Raw genomic sequence first — 12,296 nt, forward strand, 5'->3', positions numbered from 1 at the left:
CACCGAAGGGCAAGACCAGCTCAATTTCACATTTCAGGGGCTGAATGATGTTTTAAAGCTAAACTACGCAACATCAACTTCCACGATAGCATAAGAATCTTGTGGACAAGAGCCAGGGTGTAAGTGTGGCTTGCCATGGGACGTGACGCCTGCCCACACAGACGTGTGGGACAGCTACAGGCGGCTCAGGAAAGGGGATCGGCCTCTTCTCCCAGGCAACATGTATGAGGACACAGTGTAGAGCTGTGCCAGGGCATGTTTAGGTTGGACATTGGAAGAAAATCTTCACAGAAAGGCGGATTGGATAACAGAGTGCACTGCCCAGGGAGGCGGTGGAGTCGCCATCCCTGAGGTGTTAAAGGACTGGACGTGCCACTCGGTGCCACGGTCTGGTTGACATGGCGATGTTTGGTCACAGGTTGGACTCGATGATCTCAGAGGTCATTTTCCGACCTCACTGATTCTGTGATTCTGTGATCACCCCGCGCCGCCGGCGCTGTCCCCGCACGCCGGGCGCATCGCGGTTCCACGCGTGGAGCGAAGGAGCCGCCGAGCGAAGCGCAGCCCTCGGGGCACGGCACGGACGACGCCGGGCACAGGGAGCCTGCGCTCGGCCGCGAACGGCTCCGAGGCCACGGGGCCGAGCCGGCGGCGCCAGGCCCGACCCGCCGGGCTGCGCCCCTCTGCCCGCGCCCCTGTCCCTCCGGCCCCAGCAGCGCGCGGGACCCCGGGCCCTGCGCCCTCCTCCGCACCGCGGACAGACCCCCGCCCGCAGTAAGTGCGGGGAGGGACCGCAGGGGGAAACGGGGGGGGGGATCCGGGCTCCGCACCCGCGAGGTGCGGGCGAGAGCCGGCTGCCGGGCTGCCCCGCGCGGGGCTTTTCCTCCCGGGATGGAGGCGCGGCGGGGCTGAGGCGGGGGCTGCGCGGCCTCAGCGGTCGGAGATCATCCTCACCGGGAAAGTTGGTGCGCGCGGTCGGTGTGCGGGAGTTGTTCCGCTGGCGAGGCGGAGGGAAACCGTGCCCGCGGCGGTTTGCCGTTAACTGTGGAGAGATGGGACCGCATCCCCCACCGATCCGGGTACGAGCACCGACAGCATCCAAAGGAAGAGCTGAGCTGTCGCCTAACAATTTGCGCTTGGAAACGCTTTGGTGGAACAGGGAGTCTGGCGTTCGTGTTCGTTTGAAAAGGGATAGCGAAAAGGGCGTGATTTTTTTTTCCAGTAGGGAAAAGGGGAAAAAAAAAAGGGGGGGAAAAACACCGTGCGAAACCAAGCGCCAGAGCAGCCCTCACAAGGTCATCCCACCACGAGGGAGGCAAAAGTGCTCCCGATCCATGCGATCGCTCTATCGCTTGTCATACTGCCTGTAAGGGATGGTTTTATTTTATCATTTAATTTATTCAACTGGCGAGGTGTTTGCAGGTGGTGGCGGGGTAGGTGCGGGGCGGAGGTGCCGCGCTCCTGCTATTTACTAGGGCATCAATCGGAGTGAAGATGGAGGTGGGAGGAGATAACAAAAGCTGGTGTGCGATCCTGGGCATCTCCCACACGAAGGCGTGAGAAGGAGGAGGGAAAGGAGACGGCAGGAGGGAGAATTTCATTTCCAAAGATCAAAACAAAAGGTGGAGCAGGTTGAGGCAGATCGTGAGCGGCCGGGGCGGAACGCGAGGGAGGCGATTTCCGCGCCGCCCCGAGCGGAGCGGAGCGCGGGGGCTCTGCGGGGGCCGGGATGTGCGCGGCTGCGGAGGGAGGGAGGGGGCGCGGGCAGGGGCTGCCCGACCGCCGCAACTTTGCGCGCCAGCATCGCTTGGAAATAAGCTGCTCTCCCCCGGAGAGAAGCGCTGCGTGTGTGGGGCGAGGGGAGGACCGCCTGCCGCTACCCCGAGGGCTTCTTCGCCCTGCTCTTCCATCTCCCGCCGGGAAGGAGCGGGTCCTGGCCGCGGGAAGCGGGGGCAGCGCGGTGCTCAGCGCTGCGGCGGGGACGCCTCCCCGGCGCCCGTGGTGCCGCGCCGGGACGCGGGGGCTCAGCGCTGCCAGAAGGGACCCCAGCCCTGCCGGGCACCGCGGGCTGCTCGGTGCCCGCCGCTCGGTGCCCTCTGCGGCGCTGCCCGTGCCGCCGGCCCCCCCGGTGCCAGGCTTTTCCCGCCGCCCAGAGGTGTCCCCACCCCCCGGAGTCCCCCGCTCTCCCCACTGCCCCCACAAGGGAACGCCTCCCTCCTCCCGCCCCAGCCAGGCGGTCCCCTGCCTGCATGAAGCCACTCGCAAGGTTCCCCCACCCCAGCTTCGCATCCCGTCCGCAATGCCAAGAGCCTTTCCTCTGCTGGGTGTTCCCCCCGGCCCCTCCCGGGCTTGCCCCATCCCGGGCTGGCTGCTCCGGCCTCTGGCGTGCGGAGGAACCGTCGGGGATTGGGAGAGAAAGGCGAAGGCGAAGGGGGGGTTGATGTTATGCAACTGCAGACCCTCCGTTTCCCCGGCCCTGGAGGAGCCTGTTCAGGAGCTTTTCGGAGGTGGGACGGGGCTCTCCGCCTTGGCGGCTGGAGCCGGAGCGGGCGGAGCTCCCGCTGCCGCGCAGGTACCGCGCTCCCGAATCCCGCACGACCCGGAGCAGGGCGGCGAGGCGGGGAGGGGGCTTACCTGCACCGCCAGGCTTTTCGGCTGACAAGCAAACGTGCGGATAACACGGTGATGAAAACACCTGCCCTTTTCATTAAAATTGAAGGGTGATTGCTTGGGCATTTAACCCATGGCCAATTATCAAAAGGCCAAATATATGAATAAATTCCGTGTTCTTGTACAGAAGATGTTAATGTAACAGATGGGTTTAAGCAATACAGGTACTTCTCCCAACAATTCTGCTGGCGATATATTTTTAGCAATGTTTTGTTATTGGTGTGCCTTTGGATAGGCATTCTCATCCTTCATATATTGGAAAGTTTAGATCTCAGAGGTATCATTATCTCTTTAAGAAGAATAAAAAGATGGACATATTTTATAACCAGAATAAGATATGCAACAGATGAAGCACACAGAAAAATAAGTGTATGTGGAAGCTGTCTCTGTAGAATACATACTCACTGTCCCTTTCAGAACACGTACTTCCTTGTAGTTGTTTCTGTCACGCATTTTCAGAGTCATTAGTTTTCACTACTACCCTATTACTTGACAGAATGCCTTTCCTTTTTAAAGAATATAGTTCATTTAAGAACATCAGTTTGCTTGAAAGATCTTCTAGTACAGTGTTCATACAGCACAATCCATTTCAGGTTTGTGGACTGCGATCAATTCTAATTAAAACTTTAATTATGTTTTTCTCCATTCAAGCAAAGCTTGAAGTAGTCTGGGCTGATGTTGCTGTCAAGGAAAAGTAAGGAAACATGTTCTTCATATTGGTTGTGTGTTATCCCTACCTTTTAATTAAGGACTGAATCCTTAATCTTGTTATTTATCCACAAAGTTTTATGACATAGGGCTGCAATATTTAACCAGTTTTCTAGGTTGCCCTGTCTTCTTGACTGATACAAAGGTATACCTGCACACCAGTGATTTTTCAACGTGCTTCTTGTTCTGGAACGTCCAGCTGTTGCCAGCAGATCAGTTGTGTCATCAAGCGGCATCTACTCCGGAGTATCACAGCGTTATGTAACTCACAACACAGAGCAAACGCCAGAGATGTCTCTGCCGCCGCCGCTCCCGTTGCGCGGTTCCCTGCGTGCCTTCCCCTGCTGTATTGTACCAGAAGAGTCAGAGCTGATACCACCCCACAGCAGCAGCTGAAGGGAAGCTCTGCTCTGGCCAGAATGATGAGGCCAAGTGTAATTAGCTGGGATGTGATGGGGCAGAGCAGAGGAGATGAGGCTGGCTGTGCAGGATGGCAGCGGTGCAATGCCGCTGGCTTTGGTGCTGTTTGGAAAAGGCGCCACGTGTCCCAGGCTGCGACATCCTGCTGACTGCAGCATGTCTGGGGTCTGGAGGGATCCCGACGTTCCTTCCAGCAGGGTCTTCCTAGAGAGCTGCAGCACCATTGGGCTGCTACAGGCCTCTTGACTTTTTCTGTCCATACACTCAGTATAGCTGCAGGAAGGATCTAAATCTAAGGATACAGGTTCCCGTAACAAACACATGAACGTGGTGAACTTTGTTGTGGGTGATTCCGTAATTGTTTACATTTCAGGCTGTTGTCCTGGTTCTGTTTTTCAGTTTTGGAATTGTAATGTTATGTCTGTCTGCGCAATGGATTCCTAAGCTTTTTTGTATTGTATCTGTGCCTCACGCTCCCATTTTAGGTATTCAGTTCTGTCAACCTTTGCAGTTTCCCAAAGATTTCCAGAATTTTATGTCCCTTGGCCAAAAAGTGCTGGCTCATGCTCTAATTGTGAAACAAACAGCAATGTAAACTAATTGAAGATTGAGTTAGAAAATTTAAAGTATGGTAGACAGATTTGGTTTTAAAGTCCTAGGAATTGAAACACGCAGCACTTACCCTGAGCAACTGTGCTCCTCGTCTGTGATGTTAAACATTGTCAGCACGGGTCTTCGTCCTTCTGTTTTTAATAGGTATTGTTTTAGCAGCGTGCACTGGGGCTAAATACCCTTTGACTTTTGAGTGGTCTGTAAAGAAGCTTGTTTCCAGGTGGGTTTGATTGCCCATGGATTCTTTGCTTTCTTAAATTTTGTTTTACATGAACAGAGACAAGCACTGTGTGATCTTCCTTCATTATTTCTCATGCCTAATTTTGATTCAGACTACTCTATAATGAGCCTAGACCATTTAATCTGTCCCCATTTTCTTTTGGGTTACTATTACCTGCATTTGCACACCTTTTGCCATTCTGCATGCTTGGGCTTTTTCTTCCTTCAGAGTGTAATTTTGTTCCTTCTTTTTGTGCATGTTCATTGCATCTTTGGATCACTTTCCACCTTACCAGTTATTTTCTTTTCTGTTTATTTCTTTCTTGGGAAAGACCATGGTTTACCCCATAGCTTGTCTCCATGGCAGTGCTGAAAGCTCTGTGTGGTACAGGAATACAGCACCAACAGGGAAGGCTGAGAGCGTTTGCTGTGCTGGAAGATGTAAGGATCCAGATGGGCTCCCATCACAGGGCGGCGCTTTCTTACCTCAGCTCCAACTACTTGTCTTTATTCATAGATAGACAGTCTTATATTTTTACTTCTATGCTATTGGTCTGAGGGTAATAGCTATAAACCCTTTTAAGGAAAATTAAACAGATGATAAAAAGGATATTTGTTCACAGAATGCATAATCTTGGAGTAGTGCAGTAATAGCTATAAACCCTTTCAAGGAAAATTAAACATGATAAAAAGGATATTTGTTCACAGAATGCATAATCTTGGAGTAGTGCTACAAATTGTTACTACTTTTTAAGTTATAAAGTGCTAAAATATGTATGTGTTTTTTATTTTTTTAACTATGTCAGTGTTATCCACAGGGTCTGTGCTTTCAAGAGCTTTTCCACATTTGGATGTGAATGTGACTGAAAGGACAATAATATACTTGTAGGAAATTAAGGCAGATTATCAGAGATGGTCTCATAGATGAAAGTTGAAAAAAGCAAGCAGTTTCAAGGAGACAGTTGAAGGAGAAAAAGATAAAAGCCACTTGATAGTCAAATTCACTGATTTGTTTATAAAATATCAAGCTGTTTTTCTTTGTGATTATTCCCCTGAGGAAAGTAAGGAATAGAATATGTTTAGTAAAATAACTTGTAAAACCACAGCTAATTGAAATAAATTGTGCTCCTTGGAAGGAAAGGACAGCTGCATCTTTTTTTGAACTAAGCATGATGTGTTCTGAAATTATGATATGAAGGACAAAGGAATACACATTACAGATATTTTTGAAGATTTTCTCCCTGAAATAAACCCTATGAAGTCATATATATAATCCCAGACTGTAAAAATTAGTGGAATGTATTACAACTTTCTCAGTTTCACTGTTTTGAAAAATCAGGAGTTTGCTGCATTCTTGAGTTTGTCACGAACCTACAAGCTTTGTCAAGAACCTACAAGCTTTAAAATAATGAGAAGTGATAACTTGAGATTACCAAGTGGGTCTTTTAAGATAATTATAATGAAATAATTTCTTAATAGGAAGATAAAGAATTTTAAAATCACTTTACCATCACAAAGCCTTTTGACGAAGATTATCTACACAATCTGTATTAAAAAAGTCTGAGTTGATGTGCAGGAAAAAAGATGTAATGGTGATTCCTTTAGCTTTTACACTAATATAAATATGAGATACTAAACTTTTTGGTTAAAATGACCTTTTATCACTTTTGGCTTAAAGCAGATTTAATCTTAAATAATTGATGATTTCAGAGAAGCATCATGCAGCGCTATTAAATAACAGAAAAAAACCATTTTAGTTACTTCTTGTTCACTAACTTAGACTTTTTCAAAGTTTATTTATGAAAAGATCTAAAAACAGAGATCCCATAATAATAAGACTTAAAAGTGTTGTTAAAAATAAAAATTTTGGTCCTGTCAAGGTATTTTCATACAATAGTTAGGCATAAAAATTAGAATATTTTGTTTTAACTTCTAATGAGTTGAATCAACCAATATAATATCAACCAATGGGATTGCTTTGGTTGCTTAAACTTCGTACAAGTCAAACTGTATACTCAAAACCAAAACACATTGTGACAGTAATTTACAGAGGTTTTAGACTAATAAACATAAGGCTCTAAAACTTTTGATGAAAATTACTTTTATTAGTTTTAACTTCTACCTAAGTAGAAAGTTGCATGTTAGAGAAGAAAGCTCTTAGGTTCATAAATGTTTAAATCTACAAGGGAAATTAATGACCATTTTAACCAGGTCTGGCAGAGGCCATAGCATTTGACTCAGTGATGCCTTTACTCTCCTTTTGGGGGAGGGGGGAAAAGAAATCAGTCTTGATTTAAAGACCATGGAGAATGGAAAATGTATCTCTGTTCTTGCTAAGCTTTTTTAGTAATTAATTATCCTTAGTGTTAAAATGTGATGGTTCCAGATTTAATTATGATTTCTTGAACAATCAATCCCCAAAACAGTTTAAAAAAAATTAAATAGATCAGCTGTTAACCTGATGTGTGTAGAGTACCTATGACTTGATTTTAAAAACTGAAAATAATTTCACAAAGGTAATATGTTACTGAAATTTTATTTTTTTAATTAAAGTTTAGTGTTCCACTCTATAGAAAACATTTTTACTCAAAAGTAGATATTAAGTCGTTCACTGTAAGATGGAATCAAATATAGTGAGGAGACATGAATATTATCCTTCTTGTGAACTGCATTTGAGAATATATGTGGTTTAATTAGACTTTATTCAGAATGGAGTAGTCTAAAATTAGAAACTGTTGTTTAGAAAAGCTCTTACAATACAGCATATTTCTCTGTACTCTTATCTGCTATATTTAGAAATACAAAGTAACTGAAGACTCTTAGAGAATGAAATATGAGATATTAGTTAGTAGTTAGAATTAAAATGCTTTTGTTTTTTAGTAGAAGCTGGTATATGTGGAGGAAAAAGTTAAGATTTTCTAAAGTTGATGAAAGTGAACATTTTAAGAAGTTTTTAACTGAAAATAAAATCAGTTTATATAATGGATAATCCTGCAAAAAGTTACTTGTGTGGTTATGGTTAACATCCAGCACATATCCAGTCAATTTCATTACAGTCAATGATCTTTCATTACAGCATAATATATGCTATTTCTTAAGCAGCAATTTTTCCTTTTAAATATACATTTTTAAAACCATACAAATGGGTAACATAATTTGTGAATGTTCTTAAAGTTCATGTTTTTAACGTCATGAAAGTCTTTCAGTTTGGAAGATTGATAGCCTGAAAAGTGATTTTAATTTGATGCATGAAACCTCTGATGATACTGATGATTTTTGCAAACCAGACTGGCTTGTACAAAAGGACTGCATCTTCAAATGTCTAACAAAGTTTGCTCTGGGTTTTTGGGGCTTTTTTGTTTTTGTTTTTGTTTTTTTTAGGCGAGGATGGGAATTTGTTGTTGTTGGGGGATTACTTGGGTCTTTTTTTTTTTTTTAATTTGACTTGGATATGTCACATCAACCACATTGTAAGGTTGAACAATGCTCAACAAAGAACTCCAGGTGGTTTGGAATCTGGTCCCTGCCATCCATGCAGAATAACATTTAGAAGAATAGTATGAAATCAGTGTTACATGTTTAACCTTGTTAAAACTTTACATCATGCATCCTTAAATAAAGAGAGTCAGATAATCACAAACTGGTTTTTCCATATGTGTAAATATTCTTGCCTCCTGTCGGTGAAATCCTAACAATACACCACTATTATTAAAATGCCAAAGTGCTTAACAGAAGTAGCTTCCAAGACTCCTTTTCCTCCTCAAGTATGGTAAGAAGACTACAAAGTAGCCTTGATCATTCTTCATAAATAGATTTTGTTTGCAAGAGTTGTCCCCACACTGGGTGAGTTCTTAGCTACTTAGTTCAATGGCTATTGTTTAATAATTTTAATTTCTGTTTGGGAAAATAGGACGGTTGGAAGGGACTGTGATGTTTTTACATTTTTCTCACGTGTCTGCCACAAAGAGGTGCTACTGGAACACAGATCAGTAAGTAACACTTGCTTCCACATGGTTTAAGAGGTGAACATTACTCAATCAGGCTTCCCACTCTGTTGTATGAGAATGTAATCCTGAAGTGTCAACAGGTACTAACTGCCTCATGTCTTATCTCATCCTTAGCTTTTACTGATGCCTTTTTTCCTCCCTGTCTGGCTCTGCTCCCTGTCTTTGATTCTGCTCCAAAGTCTCCTGTTGCCTAAGAGCCTCCCTCTCCCTGGCGATACTGGCTTTGTGTGTTTAACCGTGGTGGATGCCTCCTTCATCTTGCATTTTAGCTGTGGTTTTGTGTTTTTTAAACTGTGAGCTTTGTAAAACAAGGATCTGGCCTTTGCATGTGTTCTAGAAAGTGCAGCTGTATGTACAGTGTTATAAGGGTAAATTTATTAAAATTCTAACAACATACAAGACATGTACTGTGCAGAAATACAACCTGTGCAGAAATACAGCCTGTGCAGAAAGATAGGGTGCATGTACAGGGATGGAATGGAGTGACTTTGGGCCAATCCATGCCTGGTAGCAGGGACTGGGTTTACCTCCTGCAGACCTAATTAGGATGCATTCATACATGTTCTGCTTCCCCCCATGGGACTGTTCACAGTGGAAAAGCCAGAGAGTGGAGAGCTGGCTGAGGCACACGTTGTTCTGCAGCCCTTGGGCTGTAGTGTAGTTATACTCTAGAATTAATGTCATAAACAGCTGGGTTTGTATATAGATAGTTCTAGATATGTACAAGGTATCTGGTACTTTCAAAGAGAAGTCTGTAAGAAGTCACAGTACCATGTAAACAGATGTTGAGTACAGCTGTGTTCTTTCTGTGTGTCTGTCTGCTTTTTCTGTTGAATCACTCTCTTCAGTGCCTTAACTCTTAATCACAGTGCAAGACCCAAGATGTTCTTGGAAATCTGCAGAGTAGAAATGCAGCCTATGTAGTTCTTTTCCTTTTTTATTTTTTTCCCTGGGATGTGGAATTTAGGGTAAGACGATTCAGTAGAGACTGAAAATGTTACAGTAATTTATCATAACATTCTCTGGTTTTTATTCCTGCATAGTGCTATAAATAGTTCTGTTGTATGTACCTATCTTAACGCCATTGTCAATTTGCTTAACAAAACCTATCACTGCAAGTCCTTCAGTTACAAAGCAGTTTGCTTTCTTTAGATGAGAATGAGCTAGAGAACTGTTGGCTAGTTACTTCTGTTGTTTTAGATTATTACTTTCTTCAAATATTTGTAACCAAACTGTAGATTTTTTCATAATATGCAACTATAAATAAATGAAAACAGTGTGACAAAGATCTGTATTGTTGCTTGAGAAATCCATGGTATATATAAAATACAAGAGTAATTTTTATTTCAGTATCAAATGGTCCTGTCATTATTTTGTATTGCTTTTTTAATGTTGGTGAATTAAAGCTGGTCAATTTAAAACAAACAAAAAAAAAAACCACTAAAATTTCATGTGCTTCAAATACATGGAAAACAACTGTCTGACTATGACTTGAGTTTTGGTGGGTGTCTTGCATTGCACAGCTGAGGAGGAGACAGATATTTTTTAAATTGTACTTTCTTTCCATATAAATTGCAAGGTCTTGCAGTATGTGACTCATTTCAGCTGCTAGCATCTCCCTGTTGCCAACAGGAGTATATTAGTGAAGACCAATAACAATATATCAATGTCAGCTCATCTCCAGATAAAAGAAAGTTCATGAAATGTTCAAGGTTGTTCTGGTGTTGTATGTAACAGAGATATCTGGAGATTGTAGTTCTTGTATTGCCCAGTAAATCCATCCATTTACTGTTGACAGTATTGATATATTCAGAAGGTCTTCCACATCTGAAGCTGTGTGAGAAAACTAACACATTCCCTTATTTTTCCAACTCTGCATTTTGTCACTCTAACTTACGAGATTCTCCAGTCTACGAAGACCTACAAGCAGCTTACAGCCATTTCAGTCTTTACTTCTGTTTTCCTTTGAAAGTACCTTCAAGAAGTTTGCAGAAATTAGCATTTTTTGTTTGTTCTGAATGGGCAAAGTTAGTGGTATCACTCTGGGCACTTGACTAATGAGGTACTCTGGCATAAACGTTGAGTCTGGGAGAAACAAACAAACTAAAAAGGTACCAAATTCATACAAGTTACAAAAGCAAAGTCACCCTCTGACAACTGTGCTATGCTACTTTGCCATGCTTTAAAAATTCAAATTCTAGTAGAAGTGAATTATATGTGGTTCTTCAATGAAAAAAAACGTGCCATCAGTGGGCAGTGGCGTTAGCAGCACTATTGACAAGTACTGAGATCAGGAAATCTTTAGAAACACATTAAAAGATGGCTTGATGGTCATTATAAAAAATTACCATAGAGTTAAATGTGAAATGGAGATTTCTGGGTTAATCCCTTCCTGAAGTATATGCTTTAAAAATTCAAGTAGTAGTTATAGTAGAAGTGAGTTATATATGGTTCTACAGTGAAAAGAAACATGTGCCATCAGTGGGCAGTGGCATTAGCAGCACTATTGACAAATATTGACATCAGGAAATATTTAGAAACACATTAAAAGATAGCTTGCTGATCATTATAAAAAATTACCATAGAGTTAAATGTGAAATGGAGATTTCTGGGTTAATCCCTTCCTGAAGTAACTGGACCAAAGTCCAAGGCCATACAAATGTAAGGACTCATTCTCTGAGCTGATCTGTCTGATCCCTACTGGAAAAAAATTATCAAGGAATGAATTTGAATACCGCAGAGTAAATGCTAAACATGTCTGTGAGTGACTGGATTTAAATACATGGGGAAGTCTGTTGCTTTGAACACACAGAGTTGACTGGAAATGTAGGTGTAAGTGTTCAGCAAGCTCTTAGCCTAAAGGAGATGAGACTCGCGGAAAAGGAGAAGGTGTGATCATGAATCATGTCAGAGAGGTAGGCAGGATCAGATCTGTCAGGATTTCAGTGCTAGGGAGATTCATTTTAAATGAATCAAAAGGAAGGGGGGAGCAAGGAAAAGGAGTAGCATAACATTTGAAGATAGCAGAAGGCAAAGGTGTCAACATCAAGGAAACACTGAGTGGAGTCTCTCACCAAAAGGGTGATTAATATGAAAAGTACTAACAGATGCACTACTTTGTGTGATTTTTTTTTTAGGTGTTGTGAGAAAACTCCTCTGGGAAAATTTGAATTTGCAGGAAACATTGAATTTAATGATAAATCCATCTGATTCTTGCCACTTTTCTCTGAACTGCTCCTTCTGATGCCATAACAGAAAAGCTGTATCAGAGCTGTGCTAGGGCAGAAGCAGCTGAGTTAGGTGCTCAGAGAAAGCTCCTACTGAACTGCCAATGACTGCCTGAGCTGTGATAACTTCTCTTATACTATGTGTCAGATGAGTGATAGATGTAGCTCTTGGAGAAAAGCAAGGAGAATTGAGATGGTTTTAAGTCACATACAAGTCCTAAAAATGACCACAGAAACACCCCCAGTGCAAGCTCTCTCTGGCAGTGAGCTCTGTGTGGGTGCAGGGGAATTTGCTCATCCAAAGGCATTTGGGACATGAAACTAAGTGGGGAGAAGGATTGGAAAACAAAATGTGAAGTATTTGCATAATACTTTATATGTTCTCTCATCATATGATTCATTGATCTTATGACTGAACAGCTGTTCTTAAAAA

The 12,296-nt window shown here is 43.1% G+C and overlaps 1 protein-coding gene across 1 annotated transcript in view; it reads left to right on the forward strand.

Moving 5' to 3' along the window:
• Nucleotides 1-642: 642 nt before the first annotated feature.
• The window catches only part of VSNL1 (visinin like 1), an 86,684-nt gene continuing 75,030 nt past the window's right edge, over nt 643-12,296 (forward strand). The window contains exon 1 of the mRNA XM_039721621.1: nt 643-774. The gene's annotated coding sequence lies outside the window, so the exon portion shown is untranslated. The remainder of the gene's footprint in view (nt 775-12,296) is intronic.

The sequence above is a fragment of the Passer montanus genome, unplaced genomic scaffold (genome assembly GCF_014805655.1).
Source record: "Passer montanus isolate IOZ18808 unplaced genomic scaffold, ASM1480565v1 scaffold46, whole genome shotgun sequence".
Lineage (NCBI taxonomy): Eukaryota > Metazoa > Chordata > Aves > Passeriformes > Passeridae > Passer > Passer montanus.